Consider the following 24,719-nt stretch of genomic DNA (forward strand, 5'->3'; position numbering starts at 1 on the left):
GAGAGAACGTAGCTTCCATCCGCGGGTGCAGCCTACGTATTGCTTACGTATCGCTGCTGTCCGCTGGTGGAGAACAGAAGTCTGGGGAAATCCAGCCTTTGTTCATCTTGATGAGTGTTAGCCTGTCGGCACTGTCGGTTGACAAGCGGCTACGCTTATCTGTGATGATTCCCCCAGCCGCACTAAACACCCTTTCCGACAAGACGCTAGCCGCAGGACAAGCAAGCACCTCCAGGGCATACAGCGCGAGTTCAGGCCACGTGTCCAGCTTCGACACCCAGTAGTTGTAGGGGGCAGAGGCGTCACCAAGGATGGTCGTGCGATCCGCTACGTACTCCCTCACCATCCTTTTACAGTGCTCCCGCCGACTCAGCCGTGACTGGGGAGCGGTGACACAGTCTTGGTGGGGAGCCATAAAGCTGGCCAGGCCCTTAAAGACTGTTGCACTGCCTGGGATGTACATGCTGCTCGATCTACGCACATCCCCTGCTACCTTGCCCTCGGTACTGCGCCTTCTGCCACTAGCGCTGTCGGCTGGGAATTTTACCATCAGCTTGTCCGCAAGGGTCCTGTGGTATAGCAACACTCTCGAACCCCTTTCCTCTTCGGGAATCAGAGTGGCCAGGTTCTCCTTATACCGTGGATCGAGCAGTGTGTACACCCAGTAATCCGTCGTGGCCAGAATGCGTGCAACGCGAGGGTCACGAGAAAGGCATCCTAACATGAAGTCAGCCATGTGTGCCAGGGTACCAGTACGCAACACATGGCTGTCCTCACTAGGAAGATCACTTTCAGGATCCTCCTCCTCCTCCTCCTCCTCCTCAGGCCATACACGCTGAAAGGATGACAGGCAATCAGCCGGTGTACCGTCAGCAGCGGCCCAAGCTGTCTCTTCCCCCTCCTCCTCATCCTCCTCATGCTCCTCCTCCTCCTCCTGTACGCGCTGAGAAATAGACAGGAGGGTGCCCTGACTATCCAGCGGCATACTGTCTTCCCCCGCCCCCGTTTCCGAGCGCAAAGCAGCTGCCTTTATGGTTTGCAGGGAATTTCTCAAGATGCATAGCAGAGGAATGGTGACGCTAATGATTGTAGCATCGCCGCTCACCACCTGGGTAGACTCCTCAAAATTACCAAGGACATGGCAGATGTCTGCCAACCAGGCCCACTCTTCTGAAAGGAATTGAGGAGGCTGACTCCCACTGCGCCGCCCATGTTGGAGTTGGTATTCGACTATAGCTCTCCGTTGTTCATAGAGCCTGGCCAACATGTGGAGCGTAGAGTTCCACCGTGTGGGCACGTCGCACAGCAGTCGGTGCACTGGCAGCTTAAAGTGATGTTGCAGGGTGCGCAGGGTGGCAGCGTCCGTGTGGGACTTGCGGAAATGTGCGCAGAGCCGGCGCGCCTTTACGAGCAGGTCTGACAAGCATGGGTAGCTTTTCAGAAAGCGCTGAACCACCAAATTAAAGACGTGGGCCAGGCATGGCACGTGCGTGAGGCTGCCGAGCTGCAGAGCCGCCACCAGGTTACGGCCGTTGTCACACACGACCATGCCCGGTTGGAGGCTCAGCGGCGCAAGCCAGCGGTCGGTCTGCTGTGTCAGACCCTGCAGCAGTTCGTGGGCCGTGTGCCTCTTATCGCCTAAGCTGAGTAGTTTCAGCACGGCCTGCTGACGCTTGCCCACCGCTGTGCTGCCACACCGCGCGACACCGACTGCTGGCGACATGCTGCTGCTAACACATCTTGATTGTGAGACAGAGGAGGAGGAGGAGGAGGAGGGTGCTTTAGTGGAGGAAGCATACACCTCCGCAGATACCAGCACCGAGCTGGGGCCCGCAATTCTGGGGGTGGGTAGGACGTGAGCGGTCCCAGGCTCTGACTCTGTCCCAGCCTCCACTAAATTCACCCAATGTGCCGTCAGGGAGATGTAGTGGCCCTGCCCGCCTGTGCTTGTCCAAGTGTCCGTAGTTAAGTGGACCGTGGCAGTAACCGCATTGGTGAGGGCGCGCACAATGTTGCGGGAGACGTGGTCGTGCAGGGCTGGGACGGCACATCGGGAAAAGTAGTGGCGACTGGGAACTGAGTAGCGCGGGGCCGCCGCCTCCATGATACTTTTGAAGGACTCCGTTTCCACAACCCTATACGGCAGCATCTCAAGGCTGATGAATTTTGCGATGCGGACGGTTAACGTTTGAGCGTGCGGGTGCGTGGCGGCGTACTTGCGCTTGCGCTCGAACACTTGCGCAAGCGACGGCTGAACGGTGCGCTGAACTACACTGCTGGATGGGGCCGAGGACAGCGGAGATGAGGGTGTGGGTGCAGGCCATGAGGCGGTAGTGCCTGTGTCCTGAGAGGGGGGTTGCATCTCAGTGGCAGGTTGGGGCACAGGGGGAGAGGCAGGGGTGCAAACCGGAGGCGGTGAACGGCCTTTGTCCCACCTTGCGGGGTGCTTGGCCATCATATGTCTGCGCATGGTGGTGGTGGTGAGGCTGTTGGTGTTGGCTCCCCGGCTGAGCTTTGCGCGACAAAGGTTGCACACCACTGTTCGTCGGTCGTCAGGCGTCTCTGTGAAAAACTGCCAGACCTTAGAGCACCTCGGCCTCCGCAGGGTGGCATGGCGCGAGGGGGCGCTTTGGGAAACACTTGGTGGATTATTCGGTCTGGCCCTGCCTCTACCCCTGGCCACTGCACTGCCTCTTGCAACCTGCCCTGCTGATGCCCTTGACTCCCCCTCTGAAGACCTGTCCTCCTGAGTAAGCGTTGCACACCAGGTGGGGTCAGTCACCTCATCGTCCTGCTGCTCTTCCTCCGAATCCTCTGTGCGCTGCTCCCTGGGACTTACTGCCCTTACTACTACCTCACTGCAAGACAACTGTGTCTGATCGTCATCGTCCTCCTCACCCACAGAAAGTTGTTGAGACAGTTGGCGGAAGTCCCCAGCCTCTTCCCCCGGACCCCGGGAACTTTCGAATGGTTGGGCATCAGTGACGATAAACTCCTCTGGTGGGAGAGGAACCGCTGCTGCCCAATCTAAGCAGGGGCCCGAGAACAGTTCCTGGGAGTGCTCCCGCTCCTGAGCAGGTGTTATTGTAGTGGAGTGAGGAGGCTGGGAGGAAGGAGGAGCAGCAGACAGAGGATTCGGATTGGCAGCAGTGGACGGCGCAGAACTGCGGGTAGACGATAGGTTGCTCGAAGCACTTTCTGCCATCCAGGACAGGACCTGCTCACACTGCTCATTTTCTAATAACCGTCTCCCGCGTGGACCCATTAATTGGGCGATGAATGTGGGGACGCCAGAAACGTGCCTCTCTCCTAATCGCGCAGCAGTCGGCTGCGACACACCTGGATCAGGAGCTTGGCCTGTGCCCACACCCTGACTTGGCCCTCCGCGTCCTCGGCCGCGTCCACGTCCTCTAGGCCTACCCCTACCCCTCAGCATGCTGTATTACCAGTGATTTGATTTCACAGGCAGGAAATAAATTGGCGCAAGACTGCAGGCCAAATATAATTTTTGCCCTTTTTGGAAAACGAAAGGCCCCACTGCCTCTAGTGAATGAATTATCTAAGTTTAATAACTGTGCTGTGTCCCTGCTTATGTGTCACAGAACGTGAGGGTAGCAGAGTTATTATAACTCTGGCAGAGCAGGTATTTTTTTTCCCAATTAAGGAAAGCAAATGGCGAAGCCAGCAGTAAAGCGTAGCTGGGTGCGTATGATTTAGCACTGTTCTTCACGCAGCTCACACGTCTCCACCGCCCGTAAGGACGGACAGAGGCTGGACAAATAGATTTGTTTTCAGTTTTTTCCCACCAAAAGGCAGCACTGCGTATATTCTATGAACATGAGAAGTTTAATAACTGTGCTGTGTCCCTGCTTATGTGTCACAGAACGTGAGGGTAGCAGAGTTATTATAACTCTGGCAGAGCAGGTATTTTTTTTCCCAATTAAGGAAAGCAAATGGCGAAGCCAGCAGTAAAGCGTAGCTGGGTGCGTATGATTTAGCACTGTTCTTCACGCAGCTCACACGTCTCCACCGCCCGTAAGGACGGACAGAGGCTGGACAAATAGATTTGTTTTCAGTTTTTTCCCACCAAAAGGCAGCACTGCGTATATTCTATGAACATGAGAAGTTTAATAACTGTGCTGTGTCCCTGCTTATGTGTCACAGAACGTGAGGGTAGCAGAGTTATTATAACTCTGGCAGAGCAGGTATTTTTTTTCCCAATTAAGGAAAGCAAATGGCGAAGCCAGCAGTAAAGCGTAGCTGGGTGCGTATGATTTAGCACTGTTCTTCACGCAGCTCACACGTCTCCACCGCCCGTAAGGACGGACAGAGGCTGGACAAATAGATTTGTTTTCAGTTTTTTCCCACCAAAAGGCAGCACTGCGTATATTCTATGAACATGAGAAGTTTAATAACTGTGCTGTGTCCCTGCTTATGTGTCACAGAACGTGAGGGTAGCAGAGTTATTATAACTCTGGCAGAGCAGGTATTTTTTTTCCCAATTAAGGAAAGCAAATGGCGAAGCCAGCAGTAAAGCGTAGCTGGGTGCGTATGATTTAGCACTGTTCTTCACGCAGCTCACACGTCTCCACCGCCCGTAAGGACGGACAGAGGCTGGACAAATAGATTTGTTTTCAGTTTTTTCCCACCAAAAGGCAGCACTGCGTATATTCTATGAACATGAGAAGTTTAATAACTGTGCTGTGTCCCTGCTTATGTGTCACAGAACGTGAGGGTAGCAGAGTTATTATAACTCTGGCAGAGCAGGTATTTTTTTTCCCAATTAAGGAAAGCAAATGGCGAAGCCAGCAGTAAAGCGTAGCTGGGTGCGTATGATTTAGCACTGTTCTTCACGCAGCTCACACGTCTCCACCGCCCGTAAGGACGGACAGAGGCTGGACAAATAGATTTGTTTTCAGTTTTTTCCCACCAAAAGGCAGCACTGCGTATATTCTATGAACATGAGAAGTTTAATAACTGTGCTGTGTCCCTGCTTATGTGTCACAGAACGTGAGGGTAGCAGAGTTATTATAACTCTGGCAGAGCAGGTATTTTTTTTCCCAATTAAGGAAAGCAAATGGCGAAGCCAGCAGTAAAGCGTAGCTGGGTGCGTATGATTTAGCACTGTTCTTCACGCAGCTCACACGTCTCCACCGCCCGTAAGGACGGACAGAGGCTGGACAAATAGATTTGTTTTCAGTTTTTTCCCACCAAAAGGCAGCACTGCGTATATTCTATGAACATGAGAAGTTTAATAACTGTGCTGTGTCCCTGCTTATGTGTCACAGAACGTGAGGGTAGCAGAGTTATTATAACTCTGGCAGAGCAGGTATTTTTTTTCCCAATTAAGGAAAGCAAATGGCGAAGCCAGCAGTAAAGCGTAGCTGGGTGCGTATGATTTAGCACTGTTCTTCACGCAGCTCACACGTCTCCACCGCCCGTAAGGACGGACAGAGGCTGGACAAATAGATTTGTTTTCAGTTTTTTCCCACCAAAAGGCAGCACTGCGTATATTCTATGAACATGAGAAGTTTAATAACTGTGCTGTGTCCCTGCTTATGTGTCACAGAACGTGAGGGTAGCAGAGTTATTATAACTCTGGCAGAGCAGGTATTTTTTTTCCCAATTAAGGAAAGCAAATGGCGAAGCCAGCAGTAAAGCGTAGCTGGGTGCGTATGATTTAGCACTGTTCTTCACGCAGCTCACACGTCTCCACCGCCCGTAAGGACGGACAGAGGCTGGACAAATAGATTTGTTTTCAGTTTTTTCCCACCAAAAGGCAGCACTGCGTATATTCTATGAACATGAGAAGTTTAATAACTGTGCTGTGTCCCTGCTTATGTGTCACAGAACGTGAGGGTAGCAGAGTTATTATAACTCTGGCAGAGCAGGTATTTTTTTTCCCAATTAAGGAAAGCAAATGGCGAAGCCAGCAGTAAAGCGTAGCTGGGTGCGTATGATTTAGCACTGTTCTTCACGCAGCTCACACGTCTCCACCGCCCGTAAGGACGGACAGAGGCTGGACAAATAGATTTGTTTTCAGTTTTTTCCCACCAAAAGGCAGCACTGCGTATATTCTATGAATAATAACTGTGTTGTGGCCCTGCCTATACAATTCTTTCCCTGCAGTATCAATGGAGGGTGGAATGCTCTGCAGAGGCGATTTTGAGAAGCCCAAAAAAAATGCAGCACAGCTAACAGCAGCCTGGACAGTACTGCACACGGATAAATATGGCCCTAGAAAGGACCGTTGAGGTTCTTGAAGGCTACACTCACTCCTAACACTCTCCCTGCCTATGCAGCACTTCTGTCCCTAATGCCAGGTGCAACGGTCTGCAGAGGCGATTTTGAGAAAAAAAAAATCCCACTGCTAACAGCAGCCAACACACAGCTATCAGTGGCCCTAATAAGGACCTTTGGGGGGTCTTGAAGCCTACACTAACTACCAATTCTTTCCCTACAACAGCTCCGGTATAAACAGCACTGTCCCTCATCTAACTCACACCGCATCTGAGGCGAGCCGCGGGAGGGGCCGACTTTTATATTAGGCGAACACCTGATCTCGCCAGCCACTCACAGCAGGGGGGTGGTATAGGGCTTAAACGTTGCAGGGGGAAGTTGTAATGCCTTCCCTGTCTTTCAATTGGCCAGAAAAGCGCGCTAACGTCTCAGGGAAGGAAGTGAAAGTAACCAGAACACCGCATGGTGTTCGTTACGAATAACGAACATCCCGAACACCCTAATATTCGCACGAATATCAAGCTCGGACGAACGCGTTCGCTCATCTCTAATAATTACCTATCTGGGCCCCTCACAACGCTCTGCGGAATTCCGTCAGCTTGCTTGCAGTCCCCAGTAGCCAACAGAACACTGCTTCCTGGAAATGGAGTTCGTAAACCCCGCTTCCAGGAAGCGATGGCTCTGATTGGTTCTCGAGCGCAGTGACTGAGCCAATCAATGCAGTGCTCAATGAACCAATCACAGCCATTCAATGCGATGGCTGTGATTGGGTCGTCGAGCACTGCATTGTTTGGCTTAGCCATGGCACTCGAGAACAAATCAGAGCCATCACTTCCTGGAAGTGGGGTTTACAAACTCCGTTACCAGGAAGCGATGTACTGCCAGTGACTGCAAGCAAGCTGGAGGAACTCTATAGACCAGTAGGAAGGACCGGGACTATGCTAGGTAAGTAGCACACAGTAAAGGGAAAATCTTTATTGTATCCAAATACCCTTCACCCTGAGAGAAGTAAAAAAAATCTGACACTCTCAATGTAGATACAAATGTAACTCTTGTTGTTGTTATCATTGCCCCCAAATCCACAAGAGTGAACTGTCTCTATGACCTGACATTACATAGTGAACTGCATACCTTCAGTTTACTGGCATCCAATTGGACTGGTCTCGTTATTTCATTATCATAAGTAAGGTTTTTCTCATACAAAGGCATTAGCATCACATACAGATATCAGCTGTAACTAAACTATGCAGAGACTCTTACCAACTGCCTGCTGTGTGAGTCGCCATATCTGTTGGAGTAGCTGCCACTGTGACCGAGTGGGTGGTAAACTGACACCACCCATTTGAGCTACCTCTGGCTCACTGCATATCATAGGAAGTTAGTATATCAATTCATAAGTTAAAAATTTTCTTTTTTAACTTAACGCACTGAGCTGATTTCTGCAGCAAAAAGACAGCTCAGTTGTTACTGCAGTGTCCAAGCTTGGTGTTATCGTCAAAGATCTCTTTGTGAATGAAAACTTTACCTGCAATACAAAGCCTGTCCACTGTGGTGGGAATGAGCCTATAGGCTTCCTACAGAAATCAGCACAGTGCATGAACACACCAGCCCAGCAAATGGTTAATCAGCAGGGGTCACAGGCAGTAGATTGTTGCAGATCTACTATTGATGGAACAGCCTGAGAATAGGCCATCAGTAGTTTACAACTGGGCAGACCCTTTAACTAGGCTCAGTACTTAGTGTTAGGTTCGCTGTTCAGACTTGCTCTTCTCTCCCTGTTTCTGGCAAACATGGGCATTGCCCTCCTTTTTCTGCAACCTTAAAGGGGTTGTCCCGCGGCAGCAAGTGGGTCTATACACTTCTGTATGGCCATAATAATGCACTTTGTAATGTACATTGTGCATTAATTATGAGCCATACAGAAGTTATAAAAAGTTTTATACTTACCTGCTCCGTTGCTGGCGTCCTCGTTCCCATGGAGCCGACTAATTTTCGCCCTCCGATGGCCAAATTAGCCGCGCTTGCGCAGTCCGGGTCTTCTGCTCTCTTCAATGGAGCCGCTCGTGCAGAATGCCGGCTGCGTGTAGCTCCGCCCCGTCACGTGCCGATTCCAGCCAATCAGGAGGCTGGAATCGGCAATGGACCGCACAGAAGAGCTGCGGTCCACGGAGGGAGCAGACCCCGGCGGCCATCTTCAGCAGGTAAGTATGAAGACGCCGGACCGCCGGGATTCAGGTAAGCGCTGAGCGGGTTGTTTTTTTAACCCCTGCATCGGGGTTGTCTCGCGCCGAATGGGGGGGGGGGTTAAAAAAAAAAAAACCCGTTTTGGCGCGGGACAACCCCTTTAACTTCTGCCTACTTTCTTCCAGCACATCAATGGTTACCTTCTCAGGTATTCTAGCTCAGCTGCAGGACATGACTAATCATTGCCCTATTTAGCTGAGTTGGGAATCCTTCCCTTTGCCTCAGTGTTAGGCTGCCTGCAGACGGCCAGGTCGGATCCCGCTGCGAGAATTCTTAGAATTCAGATCAAACAGAGAGGCCAAACACTTATCTCCATAAATTAGTGGTCCAAGCATGGACATTGTTTTAGCTGAAAGGTCTGACCAGTAGAAGGAGGATCACTCTATTGATTCTTTGATATAGCCAGGGGGGAAATAGGCAAGGCGATTCTTTAGAGCACTGATGCAGGTAACTCCAGAGAAGCAACGTCCATAACAGAAGCGAGCAACATTACTTTTATATTGTTTCTCCTCAATTGGGATTGCAAATTTTCTGGATTCAGACACAGTGATAGTATAATGCTAGAATCAAAATAACTGATTTTTGAAGAGAATTGACCTACCTCATCTGAAGAGGTAATTTGGCTTATACGTCTGACACTTTTGTATGGAGGTTAGCTATTTCAGATAGGCATGAGGCCTTAGGGCATTGGCAGCAATTCCAAGTTGCTTTTAGAAGAAAGCAGAGACATTAATCTCTGGAAGAATAACTCTTTACCTTTTTGCTTAGGGAGTAGAGATGGTGTAAAAGTAAGAATGGAAAATTCCAGAGAGGGGGGGTTCAGTTGTGGGTGTGCCTGACTGTGTGTTGAGGAGAGAGCGTGTAGATCCAAACCAGACAAGGAAAGGGGGGCCTGGGAATTGTCCTCTATATGTGTAGAATGGACAACAGGATGGGAGAAGTTGGAGATTTGAACATACCTTGACCTTCTCGTGTATGGCTGAAGTAGGAGCAACTATGAGAGGAGCAGCGCTCGCTGTTTTGAGCAGCAATAACATCTTCTGCAGTTTCTGGAGGATGTCTGGATGGCTGGAGAGTCTGCTTGTAGAAGGATGAAGCTAAGTCTGTAGTTGGAGACATCACTGTTGTAGACTGAGACAAAACAGGGAAGCAAGCCTCATAATCCTGATCTCTGTACCACTCCAGGAAGACATCCAAGTTGGTAGTTGCTCAGGACAAAGGGCCACAATGTGATCCTGTTTTTTTTCATATTTTTGCCCATTCCAATGGGAAAGTGAGACTGAAAAGCAGGGCTGATGAACGAAGCTCTGAAGAGAAATGTCAACTCCCAATGTGTACCAAGCACACTTCTGCTCAGGCCTTTCCATAGTCACGTCAATCTTTGGTTTAACATAGTTGACTCCTTTGCTCCTTAGTGTAATGTTCTACAGATACATTTCAAAATAAATGTAAGTAATTTCAGCATTTAGGGCTCCTATCCACTTGTGTTTTTTTAATGCTGCTTTAACGCTGTGTTTTTTAAAAGCAAATGTCAATGGGACTTTCTTTTTTTTTTTCAAATCCAATTTTTATTAAGGTTTTCACAGAATATACAGGGGATAGACATCAAATTCTACAAAGGCAGATCTTCCAACGGACTTCAATCCACCGCGTAACGACGTTCCAACAATATAACTCCGCTACATACACAATATTCTCAGTTTGGTAAACTAAGCGAATATTACCTAATAAAGTGACCCAACAGGGGAACTTTGTCGTCCCGCACCGGGATGAACTCGACATACACCTTTTGTTGTCTGCACTAAATAAAACGAAAAGGAACAGACACACACAGAGACACAACAATAGGGGGGGGGGGGTAGCACGGGAGGGAGGGGAATGAATAGGGGTCCCGTCATGACGGGTGTTTAGGGGGGGGTCACGTCTCACTCATCCCAAGACGCCGCAGATCTCACCTCTCGCCACGGAGCCCACGTCACAATGAATTTATCATAGGTATTATTTGACCAGCTGTGCAGTTCCTCCAGGGAGTATAAATTATCCACTCTGTCCCTCCAGAGACCCAGCGATGGAGGGGCACTCTGAAGCCACAAGCGGGGAATCAAGGATTTGGCTGTATCTATTAATAGGGCTACTAGTTTGTTCTTTTTTGGATGAAAATGTTTATTCGGTCTCCACATGAAAACCAGGTTCGGGGTGAGGCAGACACCAGGCGCCACTTTTTCAATGATTTTCCCTACGCCCCTCCAGAAGGGGGCTAAAACCGGACACTCCCACCAGATGTGCAGGTATGAACCCGTCTCCCTCTTACATCTCCAGCAGGAATCTTGTGGGGAGAGCTTATGTTCAAATAGCCATTGTGGCGTCCGATACCATCTGACTAAAAGCTTATAGTGGGCCTCTTGTGCTATTACGCAGGGGGTGAGGCCAAAAGACGTATCCAGGATCGTCCCGGTCTCCTCCTCCGTGAGCCGGATACCCAGCTCTTTCTCCCATGATGTAAGGAAGGCTGGTTTGTAAGGTTGGTAAGGGGAGATAAAGGTTCTACGAATAAACGAGATCTTTTTATGTGAGGTTTTGTTATCCGCCCAGGACCTTTCGAATATAGTGCGGGGTCTTGTGGACTTGTACTCTCTGAAAAATTCTTTAAAGAAACCCGCTAATTGGGCCCCCTCTAAGAAGGAGAAAGATTCCGTAGGGAGTAGTTTTTGAGGGATCGTCGAGGGGGTCAGATGTGAAAGCGCTTGTAATTTGGCTATGGAGATGGACTTACATTTGCTTCATACCGGCGCCCGGGGCCGGTCTCCTTGTGGGCTCATTATTCTGGGAATTACGTCTAAGGGGAATATAGGCAAGGGAGACGGAGCAAGCTCCGTTCTAAGCTTATCCCATACCTCACAAGGTCCTCTGAGGAGGGGATTAAAAGTTTTAGCCCGATAATGAGCGCTAGAGGGAACCCATATGGCCTCAGATAGGGGGACGTTGCTATGTTCTACCATCAATCTTGAGAGTAGTTCGTCGTGCTCTAACCTAGAGAGGTCCCGCCAGTAGCGGAGCTGAGCTGCACAGTAATACTCGTAGAGGTTGGGGAGATCAACTCCCCCCTCCCTCTTTTATCGAATCATCAGACCATGAGACAGTCTCGGTGTCCTCTGTCTCCAGACGAATGCCGAAAAGGCCGCGCGCATTAGTTTGAAAAATTTTGTGGGAAGGTGAATAGGGAGCATTCTGATTTTGTAGAGTATGAGTGAAAGGATATATGTCTTTATGATATTCTTTCTCCCCAGCCAGGAGATATAGGGAATGTCATAGGATTTGAGGAGTTGTTTGACCCGCGCAATGAGGGGGACAAAGTTAGAGACGTAAAGGTCTTCCGCCCTTCTGGTCAACTTAATCCCCAGGTATTCCAAGTGGGATGATGACCAAGAAAAAGGGGAATTACCTCTTAGCTTGTCAAATTGCTTTGGAGGAATGGAGACGTTCAGCGCTGTAGATTTCGTAAAATTAATCTTGAAGTTTGAGAACGACCCGAATTCCTCAAGCAGCTCAGAGAGTCTGGGGAGACTCTTCTGGGGATCTGTGACCACAAAGGCAATGTCGTCAGCAAATGCCACCGCCGAGATTCGCTGTTCTTCCACCCGCAGGCCCTTAATCCCTGGATCCTGTCTGACCCTCCGGAGAAGGGGCTCAAGAGATAAAATAAAAAGCGAGGGGGAGAGGGGGCATCCCTGCCGAGTGCCATTTCTTATGAGGAAGGGAGGGGAGAGGATCTCGTTGATTTTCAGCCTAGCATGCGGGCAACCGTATAGCGAGAGGACCGCACGTGTGAACTGTACCGGAAGGCCGAAGGAAAGCAGCACTCTCTCCATGTACAGCCAGTCCACTCTATCAAAGGCCTTTTCGGCGTCTGTACCTACTATAGCGAGTGGAATCTTATGGTGTTGGGCGTATCTGGCTGCATGGAGGAGTTTCATGCAATTGTCCCTCCCCTCCCTTCCCTTAACGAAGCCCGCCTGTTCCGAATTAATCAGTCCAGGCATAAACGGCTCCAATCTTTTTGCTAGTAATTTAGCCCACAGCTTCATATCAAGATTGATCAGAGATATGGGGCGGTAACTGCGGCACAATTCTGGGTCCTTATTGTCTTTAAGGATTAACGTAATATGAGCTTCTTGGGATTGCCGCGGCAGGGACACCCCCCCTAAAAGGTCATTAAACAAGAGAGTCAGTTTTGGCTTTAATATGGGGAGGAAGACTTTGTAGTACTGTATCGGTAGGCCGTCCGGCCCCGGACTTTTATTGCGCCTCCACCTCATCCTGCGAGACTTGAGTGACCAACCTCGCGGCTTCATCAGGGTTCAGTTTCGGCATATTTAGTTGTTCTAGGAATCTGTCTACGTGGGCCGCAGGGCTCTCCACCGGAGGTGTATTATGGGTGTCTCGGAGGTTGTACAGATTCAAGTAAAACCTCCGGAATTCCTCTGCAATGTCTCTGGAGGTAGTCAGGGTCGTCCCGGTAGGGGATTTGATCGCCCTGATTTGGTTTTTTGCCCTAGCTTTTTTAATCAGCGAAGACATAAGCTTACTGCCTTTATTTCCCTGGGCATATATCTTGTGCCTGAAATGTAGCTGATTTTTGTTAAATTTTGAGTTAAGCAGAAGTTTCAGGTCTGCTCTTGCTGCCGCAAGATCAGCCATGTTCTGTCTCACTTGGGAAAATTTCGCAGTCAACTCCAAACTGGCGATCCGCGAAAGTTTCTTATCGATAGCTTTCTGTTTTTTTTTCTTGATACGTGAGCCCAGGGCTATAAATAGGCCTCGCATATAAGCCTTATGGGCTTCCCAAACCAAAGGTGGTCTCGATTCTTCTGTTAAGTTGATACAGAAAAATTCTTCTAGGTGTTTTGATAAGTACTCTCTATCCTCTATATGATCCAGGAGGGAGGCATTTAGTGACCATCTCCATTCCCTGGCAACTGGCTGGGGTAGATGAAGAGACGTATGCACCGGGGCATGATCGGAGATCGTTATTGAATCAATGTTCGAGCCGATCAGGGACGGAAGCAGGGAGGAGGAGACCAGGACGTAATCTAACCTCTGAAATGAGGAGTGCACAGAGGAGAAAAATGAAAAATCTTTAGAGGTGGGGTGTAAGGTGCGCCAGGTATCTACCAGCCCCAGTTCCTGAAGCCGCTTGCCCAATCTTTTTAGTTTACCTTGGGATATGTGTGAACGACCCGAGGAGGAGTCTAACGTGGGGTTGAGTGTGACGTTTAAATCACCCGCTAAGATAATCTGGCCTTCGCTGAAGTGTTTTAAAGTTTCCAGCTGCTTGAGCAACCATGGAATCTGCTCTGTATTTGGGGTATACAGATTAGCTAAAGTAAATTTTGCGTTGTTCAGAGTGCCCTTGATGAACAAGACTCTGCCCTCGTCGTCCCTAAACTGAGCCTCCTCGACAAAATTAATTGTTTTATGAAGGAAAATGGAGACCCCTTTCGAGGCCGACGAGGGATGAGTGCAATGGAATGCCCTGGGGAATGACTTCCCCGGTAAGGAAAAGGTTTTGTTACCTTTGTAGTGGGTCTCCTGGAGGAAGAGAATCTTAGTGTCGTACCTCCTCAGAAGCAGTTCGAGGCTGTGGCGTTTGGAGGGAGAGTTAAGACCTTTGGCGCTGAAGGAGGTGAGACGCAGTACATTCATGGCGAAGTACCTGTGTTAAATATAGTAATAAGCGTACGTAAGATAACAGCACAGATAAAGCAGTTGCACGGAGTACAATAAGCTTCGTTTGGCACTTTCTTTCGCGATAATCGGCCAGGAGGCAGGGGATGAGATGGGAGGTGGGAGGGAAGGTAAGGCGGGGGCGGGGGGGGAGAGAGATACACGTCGGTGGGGGTTACACACAAATCTAAAGCAACAGAAACAGATAATGCAAAGGTAAGTCCCCGCAGCAGAACAACCGCTAGCAGAGAACACTTAATTGAGTGTGCCCCGGGGGGGTCCGTTGACTCCCTCCTAGGGCCCACTCTGGGGGCAGCCTACTGAGATCCCACCAAGCAACAGCACTGATGGGAGGTCAGCGAATTAGTTACGGCCTGGACGGTACAGGCCCCACAGCCCATTCAACGGGCGGTAAGAGACATATAACCAACCAACATAGGAGCGAATAGTCTCGTAAACTTGCAACAATGAAGATGATAAACGTCCTGCACAAATATGCTCGTAACCTTCATCATAAACCCCGGTCTGGTTGGTGCGTTATACAATACCAAGTCCCGGTAACGGAGCATTGTGTTGACACGAAAACGAACCGACTGTCAGTTCCTCAAGAAGCTCCACAGCGATCTTTGTACCGCACCACTCCAGCCGTAAGATGTATTATTCTGTAGAAGCAAAAGGTTAGCAGGAGAAAGAAGAGAACTGTAATCATCCGACCGCCATAGGGCTATCCCCTAAGCCACTCATGGACTTATCATGAGGGGGAAAAGCCCCTCGGCTTGTCCAACATCAGAAGTCGGAACAGGAGAGAACACTCTCCGGGCTTAGCAAATCACGGATCCTGCTTGGGTTTTTTCTTTTTCCCCTTAGGGGATTTCGCGCTGCCCGCCAGCAGCCAGTCTCCCGGGTTCTCCAGTGGTTGGAATGAAGGGAGGTCCGGGAGAGGCTGCCAATTGGGAAGTTCGATCGGATCTAACTCCAGGAGGGGCCATAATTCCCGCATCTCATCTTGGGTGCGAATATTGACCCTCTTGCCCTTGATGGTTGCACTGATGCCAAAAGGGAACAGCCATGCATACCTGATGTCACGGGCTTTCAGGACTTCCAACAGAGGACGCAGGGCGCGACGCTTTGCTAGGGTAGAGGGTGCCAGGTCCTGGAAGATCAAAATAGGCCCACCTTCGAATTTCAAGTCCTTAAAGGTTCTGGCCGCTCTGAGGACCGCGACTGCGTCCGGGAAGGACAATAATTTACATATAACGTCTCTTGGCTGTTCAGAGGGACCGGCCGGCGGTCTGAGGGCACGGTGTATCCTTTCAATGCAGATGGTGGACGATCTTTCCTCTCCCAGTAAAGCAGCAAAAATACCTTTGGCGACTTTATCGAGGCATTCATTCGCATAAGATTCAGGAATGCCTTTAAAGCGCAGGTTATTGCGCCTGTTCCTGTTTTCTAAGTCTTCTTGAAGCAGAAGCGATCTATTCAAAAACAGGTGCTGTTCCTTTAAGGCTTGCTCGATTTGCAGAGAGTGAGAAGTAATGGCTGCAGAGGAGGACTCAAGATCTTCCACTCTGTGCCCCATTTGTTTGAATTCCTCCTTGATCTCTGCTAAATCAGCACTAATGGGGCGCAGAGCTTGTGAAATCAGGTTCTTCATGAACCCTCTGGATACAGACTCACCGTCCTCCTCCTCCCAGGTCTGTTCTTCATCTTCTCCATGGCTGAGAGCGGGAACGAGCGCTCGTGCCGGCGCCATCTTAGCAGGGGGCCGCGGGGAGCGAGAGGAACGATCTTTGAAGAATCCTCTCATGTCTGCCTGCGTTCTGGTCAGGTGAGGAGTGCCCTGCAGGTCAGTGCTCTTCTCCTTGGTTGTTTTGCCCATGTTTTTTGCGGCTGGAAGCTGTTATAAGGTGCTGTGGGTGCCTGTTTGTAGGAGCGCAGCTCTCAAGCAGCCATTGCGCTCAGCGTCCAGGCTCCGCCCCCCCTCAATGGGACTTTCTAATGTTAAAAATCATTGCACAAAAATCGCAAAGTACCAACTTGCAATGCATTGTTAACATTAGAAAGTCCCATTGACGTCCGCGTTAAAAAAAACGCAGCATTAAAAAACGCAAGTGGGTAGGAGCTCTTATTAGAATGCAGCTATTTTAAGGACATGGTGAGTTTTTATTACTATTTTTTTTAAACCACTGCATGACAAGCCACATTATAGCTTGTTTTCTTTTTTGGGAGAGTCATTTTTGGGGTTTATATTAAATCAAATGATAAAGAAAACTGTCATTGTTTTCTAGGGTTTTGTTTTTACTCCTTTCACTCATTAAAGAAATGACATAACTTTCATAGTAACTTTATTGTGTGGGTCTCTGCAATTACATTAAGGGCGCCCACCCACTGGCGATTTTTTTTTCTTTGCGTTTTGCGTTTTTTCTCAAGAGCAATTAGAATTGAATGTACTCCTGTCCACTGGCGTTTTTTTTTTGCGTTGCGTTGCGTTTTTTAACATAGGAACTGTCAGTTGCATATGTGTCCTTATTTTTCTCCTAATGCACCCATGAAAGTCAATGGAAATTAATGGAAAAGCCGCGAAAACGCCGCGAAAACGCGGCAAAAAACGCCGCGGAAAACGCTGCGTTTTTCACGCACGAAAATCGCAAACGCCAGTGGGTGGGCGCCCTAAAGGGGTTGTCTCGCGGCAAACATTAAAATTTTACATTAGCCCATTCCCTCTGTCACCCCCTGGCATAAAATAGTATTTTAAAGCGGTTTTTAAACCGCTTGCTACTCACCGATGTGATGAAAGATGAACTTATAAAATTCTTCTCCCAAGATGGCTGCCGGTCCTTTCCCAGGGATGCACTGCGGTTTTCTCCCATGGTGCACCGTGGGTCTTCTCCCATGGTGCACCATGGGCTCTGTGCGTTCCATTGCTGATTCCAGCCTCCTGATTGGCTGGAATCAGCACACGTGACGGGGCGGAGCTGCGCAATGACGCGTAGAAGGGGGCGGAGCCAGAACGCCGCTCGTGCCCGGACCGTCCAGAAGGTAGAAGACCCTTCTGCGCAAGCGCGTCTAAAAAAGCAAGAAGACCCCGAAATTAGACGGAGCCATGGAGACGGGGACGCCAGCAACGGAGCAGGTAAGTGAATAACTTCTGTATGGCTCATATTTAATGCACGATGTATATTACAAAGTGCATTAATATGGCCATACAGAAGTGTATAGACCCACTTGCTGCCGCGAGACAACCCCTTTAATACCAAATTTATATTTGTTATGCTACATTTGCACAATAAAATACTTAAAATAATAATTTGTTTTTGTGTCACAACATTCTTGCTTTTTTTACTGCAAAAATCATGTTGATAGCCAGAAAGAAAAAAAATTATAGCCATTAAACTAATACATACTTATTTAACTACATCTGATGTACAAAAACACATTATCCTCCCCCTTTCTCCCACCTCCCATGCCATCCACTTTTCTTACTTCTGTGTCCATTTGTTGCCTACATGTCCTTTTTTCTGTGACAAAGCAGACAGCATGCTGTTTGATGTCGTGTTGCTACACTTTTATCATAAATCATTGCTGTGTTTATTGCTTTGCAGGATATCGTACAATTTCACAGGATGACACGTCTTATTCTGGTTCTATTCAGGATTTGGTTTAAAACTGTGCGGCAATATTAACATTACTTCTATTATTTTAATGCGGGCCTTTATCTTATGCATTCATATTGCTCTGCATTTTGATCACAATATCCCTCTCAATCCATACATCTTAATGCACTTACCTACATATATAGATATTGGCAGCTAACCGACTCACATAGCTTTATGCATATTACCCTGTATATAAGGTGGCTGGACAGAAGCATCACTAGTACCTAATGTGTCTGCCCTTTTTCCACTTGGGACGCCTTCACACAGCCGTGTTTGCACATGCAAAATCTGCATGCGCTAAACACAGAAAATATAACCCACGGATTTCAATGTTCCCATAAGCACGTTTTGTGGGCGCATTTTGAGCGTTTGCAAAAAAAATGGGTCGTACTTTTTCTTCCTTCATTTTGCGCAGCAAAACTGCCATAGAAATTTATGGCAGGTGCAAAATTCTGAAAGAGAATAAGTGTGCCAATGCGCAAAACGAAGAAAAGAAGGCAGCTGTCCCTTATTGGGCTTTAAATAGCCATCAAACTCCACGGAAAGGGTGAGTCACGCATGCGCCCTGTGCGCAAAAATTACAGTAATATGCGCAGAAATGCGAACAACAGTCTGATTACATTGCTTTTCAAACTTTGTTCATGCGCAAATACGCTGCGATGTGTCTCTGCCTTTAGACTGTAAGCTTTTGCAGGCAGGGCCCTCATCCCTATTGCTCATGATTGGATGATTAGTTTTATTTTGTATGTAATGTCTGACTTTATCTCTACATGGACCCTACATGGATTTGTAGTGTTGCAGAATATGTTGGTGCACTAATAATAATAATAATAGTCAGGATGCTTTCACATCTGGGCTGAGGTTCCATCGCAGATCTGGCACAGAATATCAGGAGTGCTGCATGCAGTAAAATACCAGGCAGCTGGGTGCCAAATAAATGGGCTCCGTTATGGTAAATGGTTTCCATTTGGCGCTGTTTTATGCCGTCATAAGAAGGATCCTGTTCGGCCAGGCGATTCCCCATTACTGCTTCCCAAATGGAGCAGGAAAATGGAACCTCGATCGCAGATATGAAAGGAATCTTACCATTATGATGTTGTATCACTTAGGGTGGATTCAGATGAGCGTGGTTTTCTTCCTTTATGCGGCAGTGATAATCAAGACCACATAACGCGACCAAGCAAAACCATTGATATCACTATCCGGATTCTCGCATGTTAATTTTACGGGTGAGAAAATTAAGGATCTGTTCTATTTTACCCACATGTAGTGAAACTACATGCAGGAAACATCAGGTGCCACCTACCTTCCTGCACTCTGGTACAGAGTTTGAAAAGCCGGCGAGCATAGTTGTGCCCACACTCGATGGAATAAGCTCTTACTGTATTTAGTATGTTTATGCCAGAAAATTAATACAATTTGATTAAGAAAAAAATTTACTAACGCATAGTAAAAATGACCAAACTGATTCTGGTTCTGAACAGTGAATAGTGCAATAAGCTAATTATAGCAAGCTTGAAAACTATGAGGAATCAATACTTAAAGTATATTAGAAAATGGTATCATTTTTCATGACTTTTCATTACATAAGGAATAAAACTTTTTTGCCAAAACTTTAACACCCCTTTAATTCAATGGTTTGCCAATCGCTTTCCACAATAAGGGCGCCCACCCACTGGCGTTTGCGATTTTCGTGCGTGAAAAATGCAGCGTTTTCGGCGCGTTTTTCGCGGCTTTTTCGCGGCATTTTCGCGGCTTTTTCCGTTAATTTACATTGACATTCATGGGTGCATTAAGAGAAAAATAAGGACATATATGCAGCTGACAGTTCCTATGTTAAAAATTGCAACGGACTGAAAAAAAAAACGCCAGTGGACAGGAGTACATTCAAAACTAATTGCTCTTGAGAAAAAACGCAAAACGCAAAGGAAAAAAAATCGCCAGTGGGTGGGCGCCCTAAGGGCTTAGTCACACGGGCGTTTATTGCCGCGATTTGCGCATGCGCATGCGTCCGGCGACTTTTTAAAACCATTGCTTTGCAATGGTATCGGACACATGAGCGCTTTTTATGCGCTCGTCCGATAAATTAGAGAACAGAAATCGCAGATCGCACCTATCTGCGATCTGCGATTCCTGTTCTCTTCTCTATATGCGCTCAACGGGGCCGGCGGCAGCAGCGCTGACCCCATTGAGAACATATAGAAGACAAATCATTCTTCTCTGCCACAGCTGGAACAGCTGTGGCAGAGAAGAACGATGTTTGCCCATTGAATTCAATGGAGCGGCAATACAGCCGCTCCATTGAAAGCAATGGGCTGCCGGCGTGCGCGGGGTTAATTGTCGGGAAGGGGTTAAATATATAACCCCTTACCTGCAATGCATCCTTAAATGTGAAAAAATAAAAAAAAAGGATGTTCTCACCTGCTCCCGGCAGCTGGAGATCCCGGCGGTCGGCCTGCAGTGGGTGTGAAGGAGGTGTGACTCAGGCTTGCCCCTGATTGGCTCAGCCTGAGCCAATCAGAGGCTGAGCTCAGTCACACCCATTCATGAATTCATGAATGGGTGTGACTGAGACTTGCTTCTGATTGGCTCAGCGCTGAGCCAATCAGGGGCAAGCCTGAGTCACACCTCCTTCACACCCACTGCAGGCCGACCGCCGGGATCTCCAGCTGCCGGGAGCAGGTGAGAACATCCTTTTTTTTTATTTTTTCACATTTAAGGATGCATTGCAGGTAAGGGGTTATATATTTAACCCCTTCCCGACAATTAACCCCGCGCACGCCCGCAGCGCTTGCATTCAATGGAGCCGCTGTATTGCCGGCTCCATCGAATGCAATTCGCTGGACAGCTCCGGCCCGTTTCTAATGAAACGCGGCTAGGAGCAGATTTTCGGGCGATTTTTGGGCCGATTTTTCGGCGCCGGTCACGCGATTTGCGCATGCGCATCCGTCATGCGATGCGCAAATCGCGTGAAAAAACGCCCGTGTGACTAAGGCCTTAGGCTCATTCACACGGCTGTATTCAGTTTCAGGGCCTAAACACTTGAATGTGTTTTTCTCGAGTTATGCGGCAGTAATAATCACGACCACATAAAGGGAAAAAATGAAACCACTGATTTTAATTGATTGTAGTAGTTTCGTTTTCACTATTGGGATTCTCACACATTATTTGTATGGGTGAGAAAAGATAGGACCTGCCCTATCTTTCTTGCACATAATATCAACTCCGTGGGGGAAAGATCATGTAGGAGCTATCTTCCTGCTATTATTTTCAAACTCCGTATTCATGTACAACTATGTTCTGCGTCGGCTAGCATAGTTGTGCATATGGTCATCTGAAGCTGCCTTCAGTCCGTGAAATACATAACATTTATGCAGACCAAAGCTATGTGCATTCCCTGCTCATTGCGGTTTTTGCGTGATGATTCATTGCATTTTTCACAGACAAAAAATTGCAAGAAGGCCCAATTGTTTTAGGGCTTAAGCAGATGACTGTGTTTTCATCATGTTTTGAGGTTTTGAAAATAAAGCCCACAAAACGTGTCGAAACAAAACCATTTATTGCAATAGTTACCTTTTCACTAGTGCAATTTTTGCCCAATATTACTACACATGAAAAAATAGGCCTTGCCCTATATTTCTCACACATGGTTTTCATATGTGCAAGAAAAGATAGGGCAGGGCTTATCTTTCTGCTTTTTTTTACCACGCACAATAGCGCAAAGGTTAAATGGTAAAAAAAAGACTTTTGACTGATTCATGCGTAGTGGGGAGCATATTTGCACATGCGCCCACTTGAAGAAGCCCTTACTGCTTAAATATACAGTAAAGGCTTAAACAGAAGGGAGTGATTATGGCCTCCTGCTCATGAGCTGATATTTTCTGCGGAATCTGCGGTGAGCGTCCACACCGCAGATCCACAGCAAATACCGCCCGTAGCATGCTATGGGAAATCAATTCTTCCTGCACATGAGCGGAAACCAATTGCAGTTTCCACAAGCAGAGGAAAAATCGCAACATGCTCCATTTTTTCGCAGATTCTATGTGGATGGCTTCCATTGAAGTCAATGGAAGCTGTCCGCTCTGTGTCCCTTCCGCAAATAAGCAGGAGTTATTAAAAAAAATCAGTACCGCGCATATCCGACGACTTGCCATGCGGATCATCCGCAGTCCAAATGAAAACAAAAGTAAGCAGATACATGCGGACACCGGTGCTCCCAGGGTTGGATTCTGCTGTGGAATTGCACATGCAGAATCCGGTTCTGCTGTGTGCAGGTGGCCTAAGTCACCATTATGGTAATAGGAGCAAAAAACCCCATTAATTTCAATGGTTTCATTTTCACTAGCAAGATTCTCGTGCGTTAAGACTAGGCAAACAAAAGGTACGACTTGCCCTATCTTTTTCGCACATAGTTTTCCTATGTGCGAGAAAGATAGGGCAGGACCTATCTTCTTGCTTTTTGTTTTAAACTCCTGCACACTAGCATTTTAACCCCTTAACGACCAGCCCATAGTGTTTTTACGTCCTCCCGAAGTGGGCTTTATTCTCTGAGGACGTAAAAACATGTGTCCTGCAGAGAATAAAGCCCCTCGGGCTCTGGACATGACAGCTCCATGCTGTCGGTGTCCGCAGGTAGCCGACAGCATGGAGCTATCATCCCGGGCTGTACGGACCTCCCCTCCCCGGCATTACGATCGGCGCTACAAAAAAAGTTAAAGATTCAGCTGCCCTGATGGATCGGATCCATCAGGGCAGCTGAAAATACTCACCGAGGTCCGCCGCACTGCTCCCCGCTCTCCTGCCGCTCCGGGCCCGAAGCCGGTCTTCTGCGCATGCACGCCAGGCGGCATTACGTCGGCCGCATGCGCAGAAGGGCCGGCAGCACGGGAGATTTAAAATCTCCTGGCTCCCGGCTCCTGTAGGTAGCCGGGAGGCAGGAGATGTCAGCGGGGACCGCGGCGATCGTGGAAAACTGCAAAAAAGTTTTAAAAAAGTTAAGTTTCACCCCCCTCATGGATCGGATCCATGAGGGGAGGTGAAAATACTCACCTCAGGTCCACCGATGTCCCCGGTGTTCCGGGACCCGAAGTCCCCCTCTGCACATGCGCGCCCGATGATTGACATCGGGCGCGTGCACAGAGGGGCTCGAGCCCTGGGAAATTTAAAATTCCTCTGCTCCTGGCTGCCATGTGTAGCCATGAGCAGAGAGATTATACCGGGGACATGATCACTATTATCCAATGGATGACAGTGATCATGTAAAGTAAAAAAAAATGTGTAAAAAGTAGAGAAAAAAAAAAGTAAAAAAAAGTTTTAAAAAGTTTAAAAAAAGTTAAAAAAAAGTTAAAAAAGCGTACGTTTCATCTCCCCTCACGGATCATATCCGTGAGGGAGGATGAAAGTACGTACATAAGGCCCCCGGATTTATCCGCGGACCTTACCCCAGCTTCTGCGCATGCGCCCATCGCCAAAATGGCGGACGCATGCGCAAAAGCTGTGGATTGCCAGGATAATTTAAATTCTCCCTGCTCCTGGCTACAAAACGTAGCCAAGAGCATGGAGATTTCACGGGGGGCCGCGGTGAGCGGTTCCTGGTCACGTACTCGCCGTTATCCAATAATGGCGATCACGTAAAAGTTAAAAAAAAAAAATTGAAGTTTCATCTCCCCCCACCGATGCGATCGGTGAGAGGAGATGAAACGTTTTTACCGGAGGCCTGCATATTTGAACCGCAACGCGATCCTCCTCCGTGAACCTTCCCGAATTCTGCACATGCGATTGCCAGCAAAATGCTGGACACATGCGCAGGAGTCGGGGAGCCCAGGAAATTTAAAATCTCCTTGCTCCCAGCGAACAACGGTCGCCAAGAGCCTGAAGCAGTGACGGGTGGCCTCGTTGAGCGGTCGCCGGTCACGTAATAAAAAAGTAGCGCTCTAACATAGGTCGGTCTCACATGACCAGATAGGAATTACGGATTCCGCATGTGTCTGATCCGCGGTAATACGCAGATCAATCGCTTTGGATTACACAATTCCGCTCACATTAGCGGGTTGGAATTGTGTAATCCACTCGCAAGAAAAGAGAACGCAGCAGGTTCTATTTTACTGCGGATATCCGCAGCATAGAGCCTATTGTGTTCCATGGTCGCGGATATACCCGCTGCCCATATGCAACTACGTTGTATTCGGGCTGCGGGTACCCGCGTCATCGCTAAGCGAGGGTTCGAGAAATGCAAACAACAAAAAAGGTGTACTGCGAATGACCGCCTGTGTGAGTACGCAGTTATGCACAGTACATTACGCGGCCGTACGCAGGGTCACAGCCGGGCTCACAGATGAGATCCGCTGTGGGCCTCCGCAAGCGGATTCCGCCTACGGCTGCATGAGCACAGCGTTATTCAGACCGCTACATGTAATACGTAATTTACAAGAAGCCCCGGGAACTCTCACCTTCCTGCAGTTCCAGGAGCAGCTTGTTGAGCGCCTTATGTGTGAGACCGCCACACCTCATCAAGCTTACGAAGACTCACGGAATGCCACTTTTTACACCCCATACCCGCCACTGAGGTCAAGAAATAAACCCCAAAAAGCATGAGAGGAGGGGGGATACACGGTTTTATTGCCCCATGGGCCCATTTCAACCAGTCTCCGTAATTAGCCCTGTCTTCGGAAATACTACACAGTTCACATTATTACTTTTATCTAAGATTTTCGAACGCCGAAAAGGGTGCGGAGTGTGTGGGGGTGGGGGTGGGGGGATTTTTAGGGAGTCAATTTTTATTCCGTACAAATAAGCAATGGGGTCTGGAATTTATTCGGTTGTGCCCTGAAATCCAATGGGTGTTCCCTCCTTTAT

The sequence above is a fragment of the Eleutherodactylus coqui genome, chromosome 4 (assembly GCF_035609145.1).
Source record: "Eleutherodactylus coqui strain aEleCoq1 chromosome 4, aEleCoq1.hap1, whole genome shotgun sequence".
Classification (NCBI taxonomy): Eukaryota; Metazoa; Chordata; class Amphibia; order Anura; family Eleutherodactylidae; genus Eleutherodactylus; species Eleutherodactylus coqui.